A 20,725-nucleotide genomic window follows, 5' to 3' on the forward strand; every position below is an offset into this window, starting at 1 on the left:
AGTGGTGAAAATAAGGATGTTCCAGCATCCCAGAAAAATGAATATATGGTGTGGGTATGGTGTGGGTATGGTGTGGGTATGGTGTGGGTATAATGTGGGTATGGGGCAGGTATGGTGTGGGTATGGTGTGGGTATGGTGTGGGTATATTGTGAGTAAGGTGTGGGTATAATGTGGGTATGGGGCAGGTATGGTGTGGGTATGGTGTGGGTATAGTGTGGGTATAGTGTGGGTATAGTGTGGGTATGGGGCGGCAGGGTAGTGGTTAGAGCGTTGGACTAGTAACCGGAAGGTTAACCGGAAGGTTGCAAGTTCAAATCCCCGAGCTGACAAGGTACACATCTGTCGTTCTGCCCCTGAACAGGCAGTTAACCCACTGTTCCCAGACCAGTTAACCCACTGTTCCCAGACCAGTTAACCCACTGTTCCTAGACCAGTTAACCCACTGTTCCTAGACCAGTTAACCCACTGTTCCTAGACCAGTTAACCCACTGTTCCTAGACCAGTTAACCCACTGTTCCTAGACCAGTTAACCCACATCTTTCACACCACTGTTTGGAGGCTGGGAATATGTTGAGAGTGGACTAACGTGCGTGGGGAACCGAGTAACTGGACCCTTTGACAATCAGATGAAAACATCTGACTGGTTGTGTTTATGCCACAATAAAAAAGGTCATACATTTTAAAAAGTGAAATGACTCATCTTTACGACTAGGCCCACAGATATCCTACTGAATGAATAGGGGTTCTATGTGTTTCTATCCTACTGAATGAATAGGGGTTCTATGTGTTTCTATCCTACTGAATGAATAGGGGGTTCTATGTGTTTCTATCCTACTGAATGAATAGGGGGTTGCCATCAAGGTAGAGGGTGGGCTGCCATCAAGGCAGAGGGTGGGCTGCCATCAAGGCAGAGGGGGGGGGGGGGGGGTTGCCATCAAGGCAGAGGGGTGGCTGCCATCAAGGCGGGGGGGGCTGCCATCAAGGCAGGGAGGTGAACTAACACCTGTTGCAGCAGCAGCTCCAGTCAGACAAAAAGGTTAGAGGTGCAGGAAGTCAACCTGGGAGATCGATCTAACAAAAAGACCCAATATAAACGCATATCCTGAGAGAGAAAGGCTGGTAGAAGGGACATGGAGAAACAAGGTAAATATACTCACACAGTCCTCTGATAACCAGGAGATGTACCTGCCTATCCCCCCTCCCTCAGCAGGTACTGACAGTAAAGGCCTGTCCCCCCTCCCTCACCAGGTACTAACAGTAACTGCCTGTCCCCCCTCCCTCACCAGGTACTGACAGTAAGAGACTAGTCAGGATCGAGGGAAAGATGAACGGAGCAAAGTACAGAGAGCTCCTTGGTGAAAACCTGCTCCAGAGTGTTCAGGACCTCAGACTGGGGTGAAGGTTCACCTTCCAACAGGACAACGACCCTAAGCACACGGCCAAGACAAGTCTCTGAATGTCCTTGAGTGGCCCAGCCAGAGCACGGACTTGAACCTGATCGAACATCTCTGGAGAGACCTGAAAATAGCTGTGCAGCGACACTCCCCATCCAACCTGACAGAGATTGAGAGGATCTGCAGAGAAGAATGGGAGAAACTCTCCAAATACAGGTGTGCCAAGCTTGTAGCGTCATACCCAAGAAGACTTGAAGCTGTAATCGCTGCCAAAGGTGCTTCAACAAAGTACTGAGTAAAGGGTCTGAATACTTATGTAATTATTATTATTTATGAATTTGCAAAAATGTCTAAAAAACTGTTTTTGCTTTGTCACAATGGGGTAGATGGGTAATAAAACATAATTTAAAAATGTAAAAAATTAAATTAAGGCTGTAACAACAACATGTGGAAAACGTAAAGGGGTATGAATACTTTATCTAATCTATAATATAGACCATTATAGGTAACTGATCTAATCTATAATATAGACCATTATAGGTAACTGATCTAATCTATAATATAGACCATTATAGGTAACTGATCTAATCTATAATATAGACCATTACAGGTGACTGATCTAATCTATAATATAGACCATTATAGGTGAACTGATCTAATCTATAATATAGACCATTATAGGTGAACTGATCTAATCTATAATATAGACCATTATAGGTGACTGATCTAATCTATAATATAGACCATTATAGGTGAACTGATCTAATCTATAATATAGACCATTATAGGTGAACTGATCTAATCTATAATACAGGTGAACTGATCTAATCTATAATACAGACCATTATAGGTGAACTGATCTAATCTATAATATTGTCTCCCGAGTGGCGCAGCGGTCTAAGGCACTGCATCTCAGTGCTTGAGGCGTCACTACAGACCCTGGTTCGATTCCAGGCTGTATCACATCCGGCCGTGATTGGAAGTCCCATAAGGGCGGCGTACAATTTGGCCCAGCCTCGTCCGGGTTTGGCCCGGGGGAGTAGGCCGTCATTTTAAATAAGAATTTGTTCTTTAACTGACTTGCCTAGTTAAATAAAGGTAAATAAATAAATAGGGGGAGTGATTTAATCTATAATACATGCAGAAAAAGCTTTAGTTTGTACACGCACGTCCCTGAAACCATGCCAGCAGAGTATTGAGAAGCGTACAGTACATGTCCGGATATTTAATTCAGATACAGTAACGTCAATACAACAATGCTGAAAGGGTTGATAACTAAACCACTACATCCACCCATAATTCACTTGTTAAATCAACATGCAGCAACAACTGCTGGGGTGTGTTTGTCAAACAACAGAGAAACAAGCTTCACCAACAGAGGAACACACACACACACACACACACACACACACGCAAGCAGTGAAACAACTTTAGCAACAGGGGAAAACAACACTTGTGGCTTAAGGTTCTGGGAGTAATTAGATCACTTACAAGTCAATACTATTTAAATTAATTAGAACAAACCGCCTTTTCATAGGTTAGGAATAATTAGATAATTTGCAAGTCAATAACATTTAAATGAATTAGAACAAACCGCCTTTTCATAGAAACAAGGTGAATTCTAAGTCCCAAATGGTGCCCTGTTAGATTAGTGCTGAACACGTTGACAATGAAATAACTAGAACCAGAGGGAGGCCCTGGTTAAAAGGAGTGCTCTGTGAAGTGAACAGGGTTCCGTTTGGGACTCACAGAGTAAAACACGCTGTAGGTCTGTGACATCATGTCATGGGATCGGGATTGTTTAGCCTAGCTAAGTATGCATCCCAAATCCCTATATAGTGCACTACTTTTTCCCAGAGCCCTATGGCTCAGGTTAAACATACCGCTATGTAGGGAATAGGGTGACATTTGTATCAGTGGTTAAAAATCGGTCTCCTCTTCTCTGAGAGATGAGCCACAAGCAGTCATTAAACCTTTACTGTACACACACAGAGAGATGAGAGACAGACTGCAGTATTTCATGGTAGGCAACATTATTTTCATGGTAGGCTACAGTATTTCATGGTAGGCTACAGTATTTCATGGTAGGCTACATCATTTTATGGTAGGCTACAGTATTTCATGGTAGGCTGCAGTATTTCATGGTAGCCTACAGTATATCATGGTAGGCTACATCATTTCATGGTAGGCTACAGTATTTCATGGTAGGCTACATCATTTCATGGTAGGCTACAGTATTCCATGATAGGCTACAGTATTTCATGGTAGGCTACAGTATTTCATGGTAGGCTACAGTATTTCATGGTACCATTTGACACAGTGTGTATTGGCTTCATGACCCGGTCAAATGAATAATATCTCAACACAGAGTTTCTGGATCCCGACAGTAAAATGTGGAGCCACCCGAGCCTGAGAACAGCCACTACTTAAACAAAAATAATTGTATAATTCAGTTCAGGGACTTGTAATGAAATGGAAACTCAAACAGTAACTCTCTAACTAACAAACTAAACCCACTGAAGAAATCGCATCTTTTTTTATTTTGAATTGATTTCTGCACCATATAAATAAGAAGAAAACAGAAGGTATCATGAGGGAGGAAGGGAGAGTCTCTGTCAGGACTACAGAAGTACCTCTATTACAAAGCATTGCGTAATCCACACAGTAAAGTCAAACGGTTGTCAACATGTACACTTAGGGTGTGATCACATTCCTGCCGAGGACAGACGATCCAGTCTCAAACCAAACCACAACGCAACTCTCGATCTCTGCTCACAACCCATTCACTTCACACTAAACGCCCCTCTCTCCTTCACACTAAACTCCCCTCTCTCTCCTTCACACTAAACTCTCCTCTCTCTCCTTCACACTAAACTCCCCTCTCTCCTTCACACTAAACTCCCCTCTCTCTCCTTCACACTAAACTCCCCTCTCTCTCCTTCACACTAAACTCCCCTCTCTCTCCTTCACACTAAACTCCCCTCTCTCTCCTTCACACTAAACTCCACTCTCTCTCCTTCACACTAAACGCCCCTCTCTCCGTCACACTAAACGCCCCTCTCTCCTTCCACCTTTTATGTCAGCAAAGATACACACTTCTGACTCCAGAACCAACCAACCAACCTCCACCTCTCTCCCTTCCTCTCCATTCTAGGTCAAGCCAGGGAGTAAAAACAGAGTCATCCTTACCTTTATTTTTTATTTTGTTTATCTCTGTGTCCTTCACTTAAGCCCGTCCTTAACCCCAGTAGCAGCAGTATCCCCTTATCTTCCAACCCCTCAGCCCTGTAGAGTGAACCAGCTGACTAACCTAGCATCCAGCTGTAGCACCAGGCTCTGAAGGCCACGCCCCTAGCTGAAGGTTCCCCTTCATCCTCCCTCTCTTACACTCCGTTTCTCTCTCGGGTTTCCGTGTGTGTGAGGAAGGGGTGTGGCTGACGGCCCAGGAGGTGGGGCAAGGCTTACTCTAGAGCAAACACACATGAGCGCGGAAGTACACACTCAGAGAGAGAGAGAGAGAGACAGAGAGAGAGAGAGAGACAGAGAGAGAGACACATAGAGACACAGAGAGAGAGAGAGAGAGACACAGAGAGACACAGAGAGAGAGAGAGAGACACACAGAGAGAGAGAGAGAGAGAGAGAGAGAGAGAGAGAGACAGAGAGAGAGAGAGAGAGAGAGAGAGAGAGAGAGAGACAGAGAGAGACAGAGAGAGAGAGAGAGAGAGAGAGAGAGAGACAGAGAGAGAGAGAGAGAAACAGAGAGAGAGAGAGAGAGAGACACAGAGAGAGAGAGACACAGAGAGAGAGAGAGAGAGACACAGAGAGAGAGAGGGAGAGAGAGAGAGAGAGAGAGACAGACAGAGAGAGAGAGAGACTTTTTATGGGTTATATCACTTTTATTTATCTATTTCACTTACAGTGTAAACATATGTTTCCCATGTGAATAAAGCCCCTTGAATTGAAAGAAAGAAAAAGAGCAAGAAAGCGACCCAACTTCCTGCCCAACGTATGACCATATTAGAGACACATATTTCCCTCAGATTACACAGACCCACAAATTTTGAAAAACTCCCATATCTACCGGGTGAAATACCACAGTGTGACATCACAGCAGCAAGATTTGTGACCTGTTGCCACGAGAAAAGGGCAACCAGTGAAGAACAAACATCACACCAGAGGTTGGTTGGGGGTTGGGAGATGCTCATCTGGTTGGGGTTTAGGAGATGCTCATCTGTTCGGGGGTTGAGAGATTCTCATCACATCAGACATGAACAACAAGCAATCAAGACTGGGGAACGCAAGAGCAGCAAGACCATTTAATCTTCTCAGCATTGTCTTAAAAACCCACACACCTCTCTTGGTAATGGAGCGGTTATTGCAGCTATCAATTTGAGAGTGGGAATAATCAAGTTGGACAGACAATGGAACATCATACACAGACTCACTAAACAGAGAACATCCCTGGTCATCCCTACTGCCTCTGATCTGGAGAACTCACTAAACAGAGAACATCCCTGGTCATCTCTACTGCCTCTGATCTGGAGAACTCACTAAACAGAGAACATCCCTGGTCATCTCTACTGCCTCTGATCTGGAGGACTCACTAAACAGAGAACATCCCTGGTCATCCCTACTGCCTCTGATCTGGAGGACTCACTAAACAGAGAACATCCCTGGTCATCTCTACTGCCTCTGATCTGGAGAACTCACTAAACAGAGAACATCCCTGGTCATCTCTACTGCCTCTGATCTGGAGAACTCACTAAACAGAGAACATCCCTGGTCATCTCTACTGCCTCTGATCTGGAGAACTCACTAAACAGAGAACATCCCTGGTCCTCCCTACTGCCTCTGATCTGGAGGACTCACTAAACAGAGAACATCCCTGGTCATCTCTACTGCCTCTGATCTGGAGAACTCACTAAACAGAGAACATCCCTGGTCATCTCTACTGCCTCTGATCTGGAGAACTCACTAAACAGAGAACATCCCTGGTCCTCCCTACTGCCTCTGATCTGGAGGACTCACTAAACAGAGAACATCCCTGGTCATCCCTACTGCCTCTGATCTGGAGGACTCACTAAACAGAGAACATCCCTGGTCATCTCTACTGCCTCTGATCTGGAGGACTCACTAAACAGAGAACATCCCTGGTCATCTCTACTGCCTCTGATCTGGAGGACTCACTAAACAGAGAACATCCCTGATCATCCCTACTGCCTCTGATCTGGAGGACTCACTAAACAGAGAACATCCCTGGTCATCCCTACTGCCTCTGATCTGGAGGACTCACTAAACAGAGAACATCCCTGATCATCCATACTGCCTCTGATCTGGAGGACTCACTAAACAGAGAACATCCCTGGTCATCCCTACTGCCTCTGATCTGGAGGACTCACTAAACAGAGAACATCCCTGGTCATCCCTACTGCCTCTGATCTGGAGGACTCACTAAACAGAGAACATCCCTGGTCATCCCTTCTAGCCTCTGATCTGGAGTACTCACTAAACAGAGAACATCCCTGGTCGTCCCTACTGCCTCTGATCTGGAGGACTCACTAAACAGAGAACATCCCTGGTCATCCCTACTGCCTCTGATCTGGAGGACTCACTAAACAGAGAACATCCCTGGTCATCCCTAATGCCTCTGATCTGGTGGACTCACTAAACAGAGAACATCCCTGGTCATCCCTACTGCCTCTGATCTGGAGGACTCACTAAACAGAGAACATCCCTGGTCATCTCTACTGCCTCTGATCTGGTGGACTCACTAAACAGAGAACATCCCTGGTCATCCCTACTGCCTCTGATCTGGAGGACTCACTAAACAGAGAACATCCCTGGTCGTCCCTACTGCCTCTGATCTGGAGGACTCACTAAACAGAGAACATCCCTGGTCATCCCTACTGCCTCTGATCTGGAGGACTCACTAAACAGAGAACATCCCTGGTCGTCCCTACTACCTCTGATTTGGAGGACTCACTAAACAGAGAACATCCCTGGTCATCCCTACTGCCTCTGACCTGATAGACTCACTAAACAGAGAACATCCCTGGTCATCCCTACTGCCTCTGATCTGGAGGACTCACTAAACAGAGAACATCCCTGGTCATCACTACTGCCTCTGATCTGGAGGACTCACTAAACAGAGAACATCCCTGGTCATCCCTACTGCCTCTGATCTGGAGGACTCACTAAACAGAGAACATCCCTGGTCATCCCTACTGCCTCTGATCTGGAGGACTCACTAAACAGAGAACATCCCTGGTCATCCCTACTGCCTCTGATCTGGAGGACTCACTAAACAGAGAACATCCCTGGTCATCCCTACTGCCTCTGACCTGATAGACTCACTAAACAGAGAACATCCCTGGTCATCCCTACTGCCTCTGATCTGGAGGACTCACTAAACAGAGAACATCCCTGGTCATCCCTACTGCCTCTGATCTGGAGGACTCACTAAACAGAGAACATCCCTGGTCATCCCTACTGCCTCTGACCTGATAGACTCACTAAACAGAGAACATCCCTGGTCATCCCTACTGCCTCTGATCTGGAGGACTCACTAAACAGAGAACATCCCTGGTCATCCCTACTGCCTCTGATCTGGAGGACTCACTAAACAGAGAACATCCCTGGTCATCCCTACTGCCTCTGATCCGGAGGACTCACTAAACAGAGAACATCCCTGGTCATCCCTACTGCCTCTGATCTGGAGGACTCACTAAACAGAGAACATCCCTGGTCATCTCTACTGCCTCTGACCTGATAGACTCACTAAACAGAGAACATCCCTGGTCATCCCTACTGCCTCTGATCTGGGAGACTCACTAAACAGAGAACATCCCTGGTCATCCCTACTGCCTCTGATCTGGAGGACTCACTAAACAGAGAACATCCCTGGTCATCCCTACTGTCTCTGATCTGGAGGACTCACTAAACAGAGAACATCCCTGGTCATCCCTACTGTCTCTGATCTGGAGGACTCACTAAAACAGAGAACATCCCTGGTAATCCCTACTGCCTCTGATTTGGCACAATCACTAAACATCAATGTAAATGATGTCTGAGTGTTGGAGTGTACCCCTGGCTATCTGTACATTTTAAAACAAGAAACGGGTGCCATCCGCCTTGCTTTATGTAAGGAATTTGAAATGATTTAGACACATTTGCGACAAAGCTTTAACTTCCTGACTGATGTCTTGAGATGTTGCTTCAATATATCCACACTTCTCACTTAAAACGTTGTTTTGTTTTTTGTTCATAAATAATATACGAGATGGATAATGAACCTATCAAATTGTAATTAATGGAGATGAATCAGTCATTACATTATTATATACATTATTATTACATTATTATGAATCAGTCATTACATTATTATATACATTATTACATTATTATGAATCAGTCATTACATTATTATATACATTATTACATTATTATGAATCAGTCATTACATTATTATATACATTATTACATTATTATGAATCAGTCATTACATTATTATATACATTATTATTACATTATTATGAATCAGTCATTATGTCTACAGACAATAAGGGGTTTTGTTGTTTATGGATTTTACAATTATTGTGGACATTTTCCACCGAAGGAGTTCAATAATTAAAATAATATAGAAAGTTAATATCCAGAAACTACCTACGTAAGGAGACCTTTCCAGAAACTACCTACGTAAGGAGACATTTCCAGAAACTACCTACGTAAGGAGACCTTTCCAGAAACTACCTAGGTAAGGAGACATTTCCAGAAACTACCTAGGTAAGGAGACATTTCCAGAAACTACCTAGGTAAGGAGACATTTCCAGAAACTACCTAGGTAAGGAGACATTTCCAGAAACTACCTAGGTAAGGAGACATTTCCAGAAACTACCTAGGTAAGGAGACATTTCCAGAAACTACCTAGGTAAGGAGACATTTCCAGAAACTACCTAGGTAAGGAGACATTTCCAGAAACTACCTACGTAAGGAGACATTTCCAGAAACTACCTACGTAAGGAGACATTTCCAGAAACTACCTAGGTAAGGAAAATTTCCAGAAACTACCTAGGTAAGGAGAAATTTCCAGAAACTACCTAGGTAAGGAGACATTTCCAGAAACTACCTACGTAAGGAGACATTTCCAGAAACTACCTACGTAAGGAGACATTTCCAGAAACTACCTAGGTAAGGAGACATTTCCAGAAACTACCTAGGTAAGGAGACATTTCCAGAAACTACCTACGTAAGGAGACATTTCCAGAAACTACCTAGGTAAGGAGACATTTCCAGAAACTACCTAGGTAAGGAGACATTTCCAGAAACTACCTACGTAAGGAGACATTTCCAGAAACTACCTACGTAAGGAGACATTTCCAGAAACTACCTAGGTAAGGAGACATTTCCAGAAACTACCTACGTAAGGAGACATTTCCAGAAACTACCTACGTAAGGAGACATTTCCAGAAACTACCTACGTAAGGAGACATTTCCAGAAACTACCTACGTAAGGAGACCTTTCCAGAAACTACCTAGGTAAGGAGACCTTTCCAGAAACTACCTACGTAAGGAGACATTTCCAGAAACTACCTACGTAAGGAGACATTTCCAGAAACTACCTACGTAAGGAGACATTTCCAGAAACTACCTACGTAAGGAGACATTTCCAGAAACTACCTAGGTAAGGAGACATTTCCAGAAACTACCTAGGTAAGGATCAATGTGATTGGTGATATGTGTCCTTTCTCTCTCTGTTTTTCTTTTTTGGGAGAAATAGACAAAAAGATTCTCAGTGGTCCAATAAATCCCAGCGCTGTTAAGCTCGCCTATTGCGTGTAAAAGTTATTCCATGCTGACCTCATCATGGACACGAGTCCTGGCACTAAAGGACGTATTATACGGACAGGCTATTCAGACCCACATGATCAGTGAATTAACCATGGGTGGAATAAAACAAGCCTGGAAGTCATGAAGGACGAATAAAAAGTCTGAAAGGCATCTGAGGAATGTTTCTGTTATAAAAAGGCTTGGAAAGGGATGGACTGTTTAGTTTACCACTGTTTGTGAAGGGAACACGAGGCTGTTTTACTTGCTATGGCAAATTGAGGCGCAGGGTATGGCATTTCTCCTGTAGGACAATAGTTATTGTTTTAAACCGTGTCAATACAGGCTTGTTGCATATTGACTGGCTGTGTTGACTTGAGAAGTCACAGCTTATCCTTGTGACAACGGCGGATCAATGAAATGGCCTACTTTGGAGAATTTTAATTTATTTAAATAACCAGTTTCATATACACTTATAAATAATTAAATTAAACTTTATTTTGTCACATACGCCGAATGGAACAGACTTTACCGTGAAATTCTTACTTACAAGCTCTTAACCAGCGATGCAGTTCAATAAATAGTTAAGAAAATACTTACTAAATCAAAATATATTAAAAATATACAAAAATGTACTAAATAAAGTACAAAAATGAAAAAAGTAACACAATACAATTTTATATTGAACTTTTATTAACAATAACGAGGCTATATACAGGGGGTACCGGTACTGAGTCAATGTACAAGATAGTCGAGGTCATTTGTACATGTAGGTAGGGATAAAGGGATAAAGTGACTATTTTATTTATTTATTTGAATTAATCCTTATTTCACCAGGTAAATTGACTGAGAACCCATTTTCATTTAGAGCAACGACCTGGGGAATAGGTACATGGCAGAGGAAGGGGATGAACGAGCCAATTGTAAATTGGGGATTATTAGGTGACTGTGACGGTATGAGGGCCAGATTGGGAATGTAGTCAGGACACTGGGGTTTAACACCCCTACTCTTACGATAAGTGTCATGGGATCTTTAATGACCTCAGAGAGTCAGGACACCCGTTTAACGTCCCATCCGAAAGACGGCACCCTACACAGGGCACTGCCCTGGGGCATTGGGATATTTTTTGGGACCAGAGGGAAGAGTGCCTCCTACTGGCCGTCCAACACACCACTTCCAGCAGCATCTGGTCTCCCATCCAGGGACTGACCAGGGAGTGCCTCCTACTGGCCCTCCAACACCACATCCAGTAGCATCTGGTCTCCCATCCAGGGATTGACCAGGGAGTGCCTCCTACTGGCCCTCCAACACCACATCCAGTAGCATCTGGTCTCCCATCCAGGGACTGACCAGGGAGTGCCTCCTACTGGCCCTCCAACACCACATCCAGTAGCATCTGGTCTCCCATCCAGGGACTGACCAGGGAGTGCCTCCTACCTCGCCCTCCAACACCACATCCAGTAGCATTTGGTCTCCCATCCAGGGACTGACCAGGGAGTGCCTCCTACCTCGCCCTCCAACACCACATCCAGTAGCATCTGGTCTCCCATCCAGGGACTCCAGTTTAGGAATTCAGCCAGGAAACTGGGCAGTGTGGATCATCTGTGGATCTGTTGGTGCGGTTTAGAGTGGATCCAGGGTTTCCTGGTTGATGATGTTGGAGGCAATGGCTTCCGTCTTATCGGCTCTTAAAGATTTTTTTTCGCAACTTATTTTGTACATAATGTTGCTGCTACCATCTCTTATGACCAAAAAGAGCTTCTGGACATCAGAACTGTGATTACTCACCTCAGATTAGACAAAGAGTTTTTCCTTCAATGAGTCGGAGGGGAGGGAGATACTACAGACACCCGACCAGATTCCCGTCATTCGCTGGAGAAGGAAACTGAGATTTAAAGATCAGGGTGCCTTGTGAGGATCATACGATATGTGGCTAATCTGCCTTTGCCTTCCGTCCTGCTAGCTAACGTACGATCGCTGGAAAATAAATGGGACGAACTGAAAGCACGTATATCCTACCAACGGGACATTAAAAACGGTAATATCTTATGTTTCACCGGGTCGTGGCTGAACGACAACATTAAATCAAATCAAATCAAATTTTATTTGTCACATACACATGGTTAGCAGATGTTAGTGCGAGTGTAGCGAAATGCTTGTAAGAACATACAGCTGGCGGGTTATACACTCTATCGGCAGGATAGAACAGCAGCTTCTGGTAAGACGAGGGGCGGGGGCCTATGCATATATGTAAACAATAGCTGGTGCACGATATCTAAGGAAGTCTCGAGGCCCTGCTTGTCTGAGTATCTCATGATAAGCAATGGACTACACTATCTGTATTTTTTGTAGCTGTCTACATACCACCAACAGACCACTGCTGGCACTAAAACAGCACTCGGGGCTGCAGTGGAGCTGGTTGAGAGAGTTTCAAGTTCCTTGGTGTCCACATCACCAACAAACTATCATGGTCGAAACACACCAAGACAGTCGTGAAAAAAGGGCACATCAAAAACCTATTCCCCTTTAGGAGACAGAAAAGATTTGGAATGGATCAAATCCCTCAAACATTCAACAGCTGCACCATCGAGAGCATCCAGACCGGTTGCATTACTGCCTGGTATGTCAACTGCTCAACCTCCAATCGTAAGGCACTACAGAGGGTAGTGGTTACGGCCCAGTAAATCACCGGGGCCAAGCTTCCTGCCATCCAGGACCTCTATACCAGGTGGTGTCAGAGGAAGGCCCTAAAAATTGTCAAAAGACTACAACCACCCTAGTCATAGACTGTTCTCTCTGCTACCACACGGCAAGCGGTACCGGAGCGCCAGGTCTAGGACCAAAAGGCGTCTTAAAAGCTTCTACCCCAAACCCATAAGATTCCTGAACAGCTAACCAAATGGCTACCCAGACTATTTGCATTGCTCCCCCCTCCCCTTTACGCTGCTGCTACTCTCTGTTTATTATCTATGCCATAGTCACTTTAACTCTACCAACATGTACACATTACCTCAATTACCTCGACTAACCGGTGCCCCCGCACATTGACTCTGTATATAGCCTCGCTATTGTTACTTTACTGCTGCTCTTTAATTATTTATTATTCTTATCTATTACTTTTGTTGTTGTAGGTATTTTCTTAAAACTGCATCGTTGGTTAAGGGCTTGTAATTAAGTGTTTCACTGTAAGGTCTATTACCTGTTGTAGTCGGTGCATATGACAAATAAAATTGTATTTGATGTAAGCCCAACCTTTCAAAGCACTTCATGGCTACTGAATACATAGAGTACGAAGTGCTAACCACCCAGCTTGAGTAGTTAGGTCTATTTCACTGCTTCTTAGAGGAGCTAGCTACTGTACCGCAGACTTCCGGCAATTGTGCTAAGCTAACGATAAGCTAACTTCAATTATCCTAAAACTCCACAAAGAGACAAAAAAAAAAAGAAATGGTAACCATGACTTCATTTGACTCTGGGGGAAGTAGCAAATGAGTTAATCTGAGTCTAGGGAAGTAGAACATCTCGTGTCCCTTTAAATCCTCCATGGCAGTCGACTGGAGGCCAAAAATATATATACGGCCCACAGGACTGAGTGGGAACAAGATAGAGATAGAGAGAATCAGTTATAGAACCCATTGCCCTCTATGGTTGTTAGGTCTGAGGTCTGAGGTCTGGGGTCCGCTCACCAACCAAGATTTCACAAAAAAATATACTGTGTACAACGCAAAACCCCGAACAATGCACACAGAGCTGAAATAGGCCGATACCCACTAGTTGTCAAAATCCATAAATAACATGTTAAATTCTACATCCACCTAAAAGGAAGCAATGCTCACACATTCCACCACAGAGCCATCACCTAGAGAGAAATGAACCTATAGTCCCATCATCCAGCTGGTTCTGGGGCTCTGTTCCCAAAGACAAACAGACCCCACATAGCCCCAGGACAGCAAAACAATTAGACCCAACCAAACTATGAGAAAGCAAAAAGATAATTACACGACACACTGGAAAGCGTCAACCAAAACAAACAGAGCACATTTGAATGCTATCTGGCCTTAGAGAGCATACAGTGGCAGAATACCTGACCACTCACTGTGACTGACCCAAAACTAAGAACATCCTTGACTATGAGCATAGCCTTGCTATTGTGAGAGGCAGCAAATAGACCTGGCTCTCGAGAGAAGACACACTGCCCACAAAACGAGGTGGAAACTGAGCTGAACTTCCCAACCCTCCTGCTAGACCCAAACAAGATGTTGAAAAGAAATCAAACATTGATAAACTCCCTTATATATTAGGCAAAATACCACAGTGTGCAATCACAGCAGCAAGATGTGGCCCGTGGCGATGAGAAAAGGGCAACCAGTGGAACACAAACAACATTGTAAATACCAGCAATATTGATCTGTTTTATTCATCTCTCCCTACTATTCATACTACAACTACTTGCACATTGCTAAAAACACTGTACATAGCTAATAATATAACACGTGAATCTTTTTGGAGTGCAATATTTACCGATCAATTTTGATAGTTGCTTGTTTGTTTATTGTCTTTTCACTTTGCCAAAGCAAGTGAAATAAACGTTCCATGCCAATAAAGCCCCATTGTAAACACACGTTTCTCATGCCAATAAAGCCCCATTGTAAACACACGTTTCTCATGCCAATAAAGCCCCATTGTAAACACACGTTTCTCATGCCAATAAAGCCCCATTGTAAACACACGTTTCTCATGCCAATAAAGCCCCATTGTAAACACACGTTTCTCATGCCAATAAAGCCCCATTGTAAACACACGTTTCTCATGCCAATAAAGCCCCATTGTAAACACACGTTTCTCATGCCAATAAAGCCCCATTGTAAACACACGTTTCTCATGCCAATAAAGCCCCATTGTAAACACACGTTTCTCATGCCAATAAAGCCCCATTGTAAACACACGTTTCCCTTGCCAATAAAGCCCCATTGTAAACACACGTTTCTCATGCCAATAAAGCCCCATTGTAAACACACGTTTCTCATGCCAATAAAGCCCCATTGTAAACACACGTTTCTCATGCCAATAAAGCCCCATCGTAAACACACGTTTCTCATGCCAATAAAGCCCCATCATAAACAGGTTTCCCTTTCCAATAAAGCCCCATTGTAAACACACATTTCTCATGCCAATAAAGCCCCATTGTAAACACACATTTCCCATACCAATAAAGCCCCATTGTAAACACACGTTTCTCATGCCAATAAAGCCCCAATGTAAACACACGTTTCCCTTGCCAATAAAGCCCCATTGTAAACACACGTTTCCCATGCCAATAAAGCCCCATTGTAAACACACGTTTCCCATGCCAATAAAGCCCCATTGTAAACACACGTTTCTCATGCCAATAAAGCCCCATTGTAAACACACGTTTCCCATGCCAATAAAGCCCCATTGTAAAGACACGTTTCCCATGCCAATAAAGCCCCATTGTAAACACACGTTTCCCATGCCAATAAAGCCCCATTGTAAACACACGTTTCCCATGCCAATAAAGCCCCATTGTAAACACACGTTTCCCATGCCAATAAAGCCCCATTGTAAACACACGTTTCTCATGCCAATAAAGCCCCATTGTAAACACACGTTTCCCATGCCAATAAAGCCCCATTGTAAACACACGTTTCCCATGATGCCAAGCAAAGAGGCACTGAGTGTGAAGGTAGGCCTTGAAATACATCCACAGGTACACCTCCAATTGACTCAAATGATGTCATGGCTTTAGAGGCTTCTGATAGGCTAATTGACATCATTTGAGTCCATTGGAGGTGTACCTGTGGATGTATTTCAAGGCCCATCAAACTAATAGTTACTAATAGTTTGACGGTTGTAGTCACCATTAAAATCACCCATATTAGTAAACATTTGATTTGAAAACTTCACATCTCTCTAGTTGTATACTTGTCATTATGAACGATGTCAGCAAAAAATACATGCAATAAGAGATGATATTCCTCCGCAGTTAAACGTTTATAAATTCATCTCGTCTTCAGGCTAGCAGACAGACAGTGGTCAGGAAGATACAGGTACAACGGGGGGGTGAATCTGTCACCATTGTTTCTGGTTATGATGTCTGTGTGACAGATATCTCCATTTGACTTTTTAAAAGCTGCAATAAGTAACTTTATGGGGGGGGGGGAGGGGGGATTAGAGTGATAGATCGGTCATTCTCCTTGAACGCAAGTCTAGGAAGAGGTAAATCTGTTCTATATGCAGTATTTCTATGCTTCCCGTTCTTAAGTTCCGTTTTGTACACCAGCTTCAAAAAGCTGAAAATACAACATCTTTGTAGTTATGGAACATATATTTTAGAGCGGTTAAGAGAAGCACAATGATTCTCTACACTACACACTTGCTTGTTTTTTCACAACCTGAAATAATGCAAAACTATTAGAATTTAACAACCAGGAAGTGACGGGAGCAATTTCTGCATAGTGCAACTTTAAAGCCAGTCCCCCCATCCGGAACATCCAGCTCTCCTAGCTGAGCCGGAGTCACAAGAAGAAGCCTGTGTGACCACGGAGAAAGAGAGAGGCAGACTGCAAAACACCCTCTCAGTTCACCAGGATCATATTCATTCGTGCACACTGTAGCAAAACGTTTCGCAATTGGAAAAATTAAAAACAAAAAAAAACGTTTCTACACTGGACAAGTTCAGATAGACCCGTGCAGTTCTGGCTCACTTGCTTCCATTTTGATCCCAGTCAATATGACTCAGCATCCAATCAAACTCTCCTGTAATATCCAGATGGAGCATAGTAACAGATGACCTGTGAGGAGCATGGTAACAGATGACCTGTGAAGGGCATGGTAACAGATGACCTGTGAGGGGCATGGTAACAGATAACCTGTGAGGAGCATGGTAACAGATGACCTGTGCTCCAGCCTCCAGCCAAAATGACAATCATCTCATTACAGTCAGCACAATTCAAATCAACATGACAATTGCTATGGAAAAATCTTTTTTTTTTCTATTGCTAGGAATAGCAATGTGATTGGTCAGATTCTCTTGTTTTCTAAAGGAGCAGAAACCTCAACTGCTGGGAATGCAGCATCTTGGCCACTGGCTATGTGTTTAAAAAAATATTTAAAAAGCGTCCCTAGACTATTCTTGTTTAATGATAATCCTCCTTCATAACAATATTTAAAAAAATATGTATTCTAAAAAGACAAAAACGCAGCTCCATGTCCTTCTGGTTAAAACCAGTTTACATACAGACATTAGGCTACTGACTGAACAACCTGAGAGAATTGTCATGGCGATCGATGGTAGCTTCCTAACCACGTCCTTTCCCCAGTAACAGGAATAAACCACTCGAAACCACAAATTCCTAGATTTACATTGTTAAATAATGCAAATATATGTGAGAATAATAACTAACTGTGAAATATTTTTTGCATTTCGCCATTATAATAACTTAGGACGCAGCCATGTGAAAATTGTTGTGGAAATCTGCAGAGCTCAAGTCCAATACAAAACCCACAATGCAATTCTCTCTCTAGAAAGGCTGACTGGTTAGCTAGGTTGCTAGCTAGAAAACAAAGCTCCACAAAATAATACCAAAAGTCAATATCAGCATGTGAAGTAGATAACCTAGTTGTAAAAATCCCCGAAGCAAAACTGCACTGTCAATTTTACGAGTTACAGCAGTATCACCATGTTCAGCCTGGCAGAGAAGCTGTGCCGGAGTCAGGTTGCTACGGCAACGCTCAAGGGCCCCGTGAGCCTGCAAGTAGCAGGGGCAGAGGAGATTTAAAAAAAATAAAAAAAAATAAAAATATGCTTTTGCGCCATGGCAGCTGAGGGAAGGAAGAACATTAATCTGACGGCGTACTGTGAACTTTGAGGATATATAAATTCAATATATATCAAATAAATATATATACTTTCTCGTGACGATATAGACAGAAGAATGTGTTCTAGACAAGTATGCCCATACCATCTATCGGCGTATTCGGTGATTTGGAGTGTAAGGTTTTGCTTTAAAGCGTAATGAAATGTGACAGGGGATAACAAACTATCATGAAGGTCCAACCTAAACTTGACTTCCGCTTTTAATTCAACCCCTCTGAATCCCGAGAGGGGCAGGGCGCTGCCAAACCGGGGGTCCGGGAGCTGTTGTTTTCAGGGGTTAACTGCCTTGCTCAAGGGCAAAATAACAGATTTTTCGCCATTGTCGGCTCGGGGATTCGAACTGGCAACCTCGGTTACTGGCCCAGAGCTTTAACCACCCAGAATAGAAAACAGGATTAGCTTTAGCCTTGTTACCATCCTTCTATAGTCAAAGAATAGCTCTACACAACAAAACATCGGTATTACTGTGGGATTATTTACATAACAAACGGTGGCTTAATACACATTTACAGTAATCACCACCATGATCCTAAATCGTACACGGCAGGGCTGTGTAAGCATTGTAATGTTCTCATAGAAGAATCACACACAATAACACTAAGTGGGAATGTAATTGTGGAACTCCCTCTAATCCTGTTTACATGGGTTCTATGACTTCTCTACATCCTCTACCGCTCTACTGAATTAAATGAACTCTATAAATCCAAGGATTGTTTCCCCTCCAGTCTCCCCTGCCACCGCCTCCCCTCGCTCCGTTCCCCCCGCCTCCCCTCGCTCCGTCCCCCCCCGCCTCCCCTCTCTCCGTTCCCCCCGCCTCCCCCCGCTCCGTTCCCCCCGCCTCCCCCCGCTCCGTTCCCCCCGCCTCCCCTCGCTCCGTCCCCCCCCCGCCTCCCCTCGCTCCGTTCCCCCCGCTCCGTTCCCCCCGCCTCCCCCCCGCTCCGTTCCCCCCGCCTCCCCCCCGCTCCGTTCCCCCCGCCTCCCCTCGCTCCTTCCCCCCCGCCTCCCCTCGCTCCGTTCCCCCCGCCTTGTCCCCCCCCCCGCCTCCCCTCGCTCCTTCCCCCCCGCCTCCCCTCACTCCGTTCCCCCCCCCGCCTCCCCTCGCTCCTTCCCCCCCGCCTCCCCTCACTCCGTTCCCCCCGCCTTGTCCCCCCCCCCCCGCCTCCCCTCGCTCCTTCCCTCACTCCGTTCCCCCCGCCTTGTCCCCCCCCCCGCCTCCCCTCGCTCCGTCCCCCCCCCCGCCTCCCCTCGCTCCACTGCCTGCTTGTTGTGTTAACAGCTCCCTGTAAAACTCTGGTCCTCCTAGTCCTATCTTTCTTCACAACATTTACACTCCTGCCCTAGGAGAAACACTAAACACTCTCTCCTTCATATCGTTTATGTCCTCCTGCCTCCGCTCGCTTGGCTGGCTCCCTGGCTGTCTCCCTTCCAGTGCAGTAGGTGGACCAAGAAAACACTCCAGTCCTCCTTCTTCAGGGAAACAAACACTTTCTCCTCCAAATGTGCACATCAATCGTGGATAAACCAAAGCACCCCTCAGAGAGTAGAGGCCAGAGTAAAGAGTAGAGAGAGTAGAGTAGAGAAGAGGGCAGAGAGTAGAAGGGGGCAGAGATGAGAGGGGACAGAGAGGAGAGAGGGGCAGAGAGTAGAGAGGGCAGAGAGGAGAGAGGGGCAGAGAGTAGAGAGGGCAGAGAGGAGAGGGGGGAAGAGAGTAGAGGGGGGCAGAGAGGAGAGGGGGGCAGAGAGTAGAGGGGGGCAGAGAGGAGAGGGGGGCAGAGAGGAGAGAGGGCAGAGAGTAGAGGGGGCAGAGAGGAGAGGGGGGCAGAGAGTAGAGGGGGCAGAGAGTAGAGGGGGGCAGAGAGTAGAGGGGGGCAGAGAGTAGAGGGGGGCAGAGAGTAGAGGGGGCAGAGAGTAGAGGGGGGCAGAGAGTAGAGGGGGGCAGAGAGTAGAGGGGGCAGAGAGTAGAGGGGGCAGAGAGGAGAGGGGGGCAGAGAGGAGAGGGGTGCAGAGAGGAGAGGGGGGCAGAGAGGAGAGTAGGGAGAGGGCAGCATAGAGAGAGGAAAGAGGAGGAGAGAGAAAAGAGAGGAGAGTAGAGAGGAAAGAGAGGAGTATAGAGGAAAGAGAGGAGAGTAGAGAGGAAAGAGAGGAGTAGATGGAAAAGAGAGGAAAGAGAGGAGTAGAGAGAAAAGAGAGTAGAGAGAAAAGAGAGTAGAGAGAAAAGAGAGGAGAGTAGAGAGAAAAGAGAGTAGAGAGAAAAGAGAAGAGTAGAGAGAAAAGAGAGGACTAGAGGAAAGAGAGGAGTAGAGGAAAGAGAGTAGAGAGAAAAGAGAAGAGTAGAGAGAAAAGAGAGGAGTAGAGAGGAAAGAGGGGAGTAGAGAGGAAAGAGGGGAGTAGAGAGGAAAGAGGGGAGTAGAGAGGAAAGAGGGGAGTAGAGAGGAAAGAGGGGAGTAGAGAGAAAAGAGAGGAGTAGAGAGGAAAGAGGGGAGTAGAGAGGAAAGAGGGGAGTAGAGAGGAAAGAGGGGAGTAGAGAGGAAAGAGGGGAGTAGAGAGGAAAGAGGGGAGTAGAGAGGAAAGAGAGTAGAGAGAAAAGAGAAGAGTAGAGAGAAAAGAGA

General features: G+C 45.0%; 1 protein-coding gene across 2 annotated transcripts in view; it reads right to left on the reverse strand.

Annotated features, from left to right (window-relative positions):
- Window positions 1-20,725, reverse strand: part of LOC110524935 (ras-related protein Rab-27B) — a 93,337-nt gene that overhangs the window by 34,917 nt on the left and 37,695 nt on the right. The window contains exon 1 of one of the 2 annotated variants that reach the window (XM_036976654.1): window positions 4,585-4,719. The exons of the other annotated variant lie outside the window; for it this stretch is intronic. The gene's annotated coding sequence lies outside the window, so the exon portion shown is untranslated. Of the gene's footprint in view, window positions 1-4,584; window positions 4,720-20,725 lie in introns of those variants that run through there. 2 annotated transcript variants of the gene reach the window in all.

Source organism: Oncorhynchus mykiss, chromosome 5, assembly GCF_013265735.2.
Source record: "Oncorhynchus mykiss isolate Arlee chromosome 5, USDA_OmykA_1.1, whole genome shotgun sequence".
Classification (NCBI taxonomy): domain Eukaryota; kingdom Metazoa; phylum Chordata; class Actinopteri; order Salmoniformes; family Salmonidae; genus Oncorhynchus; species Oncorhynchus mykiss.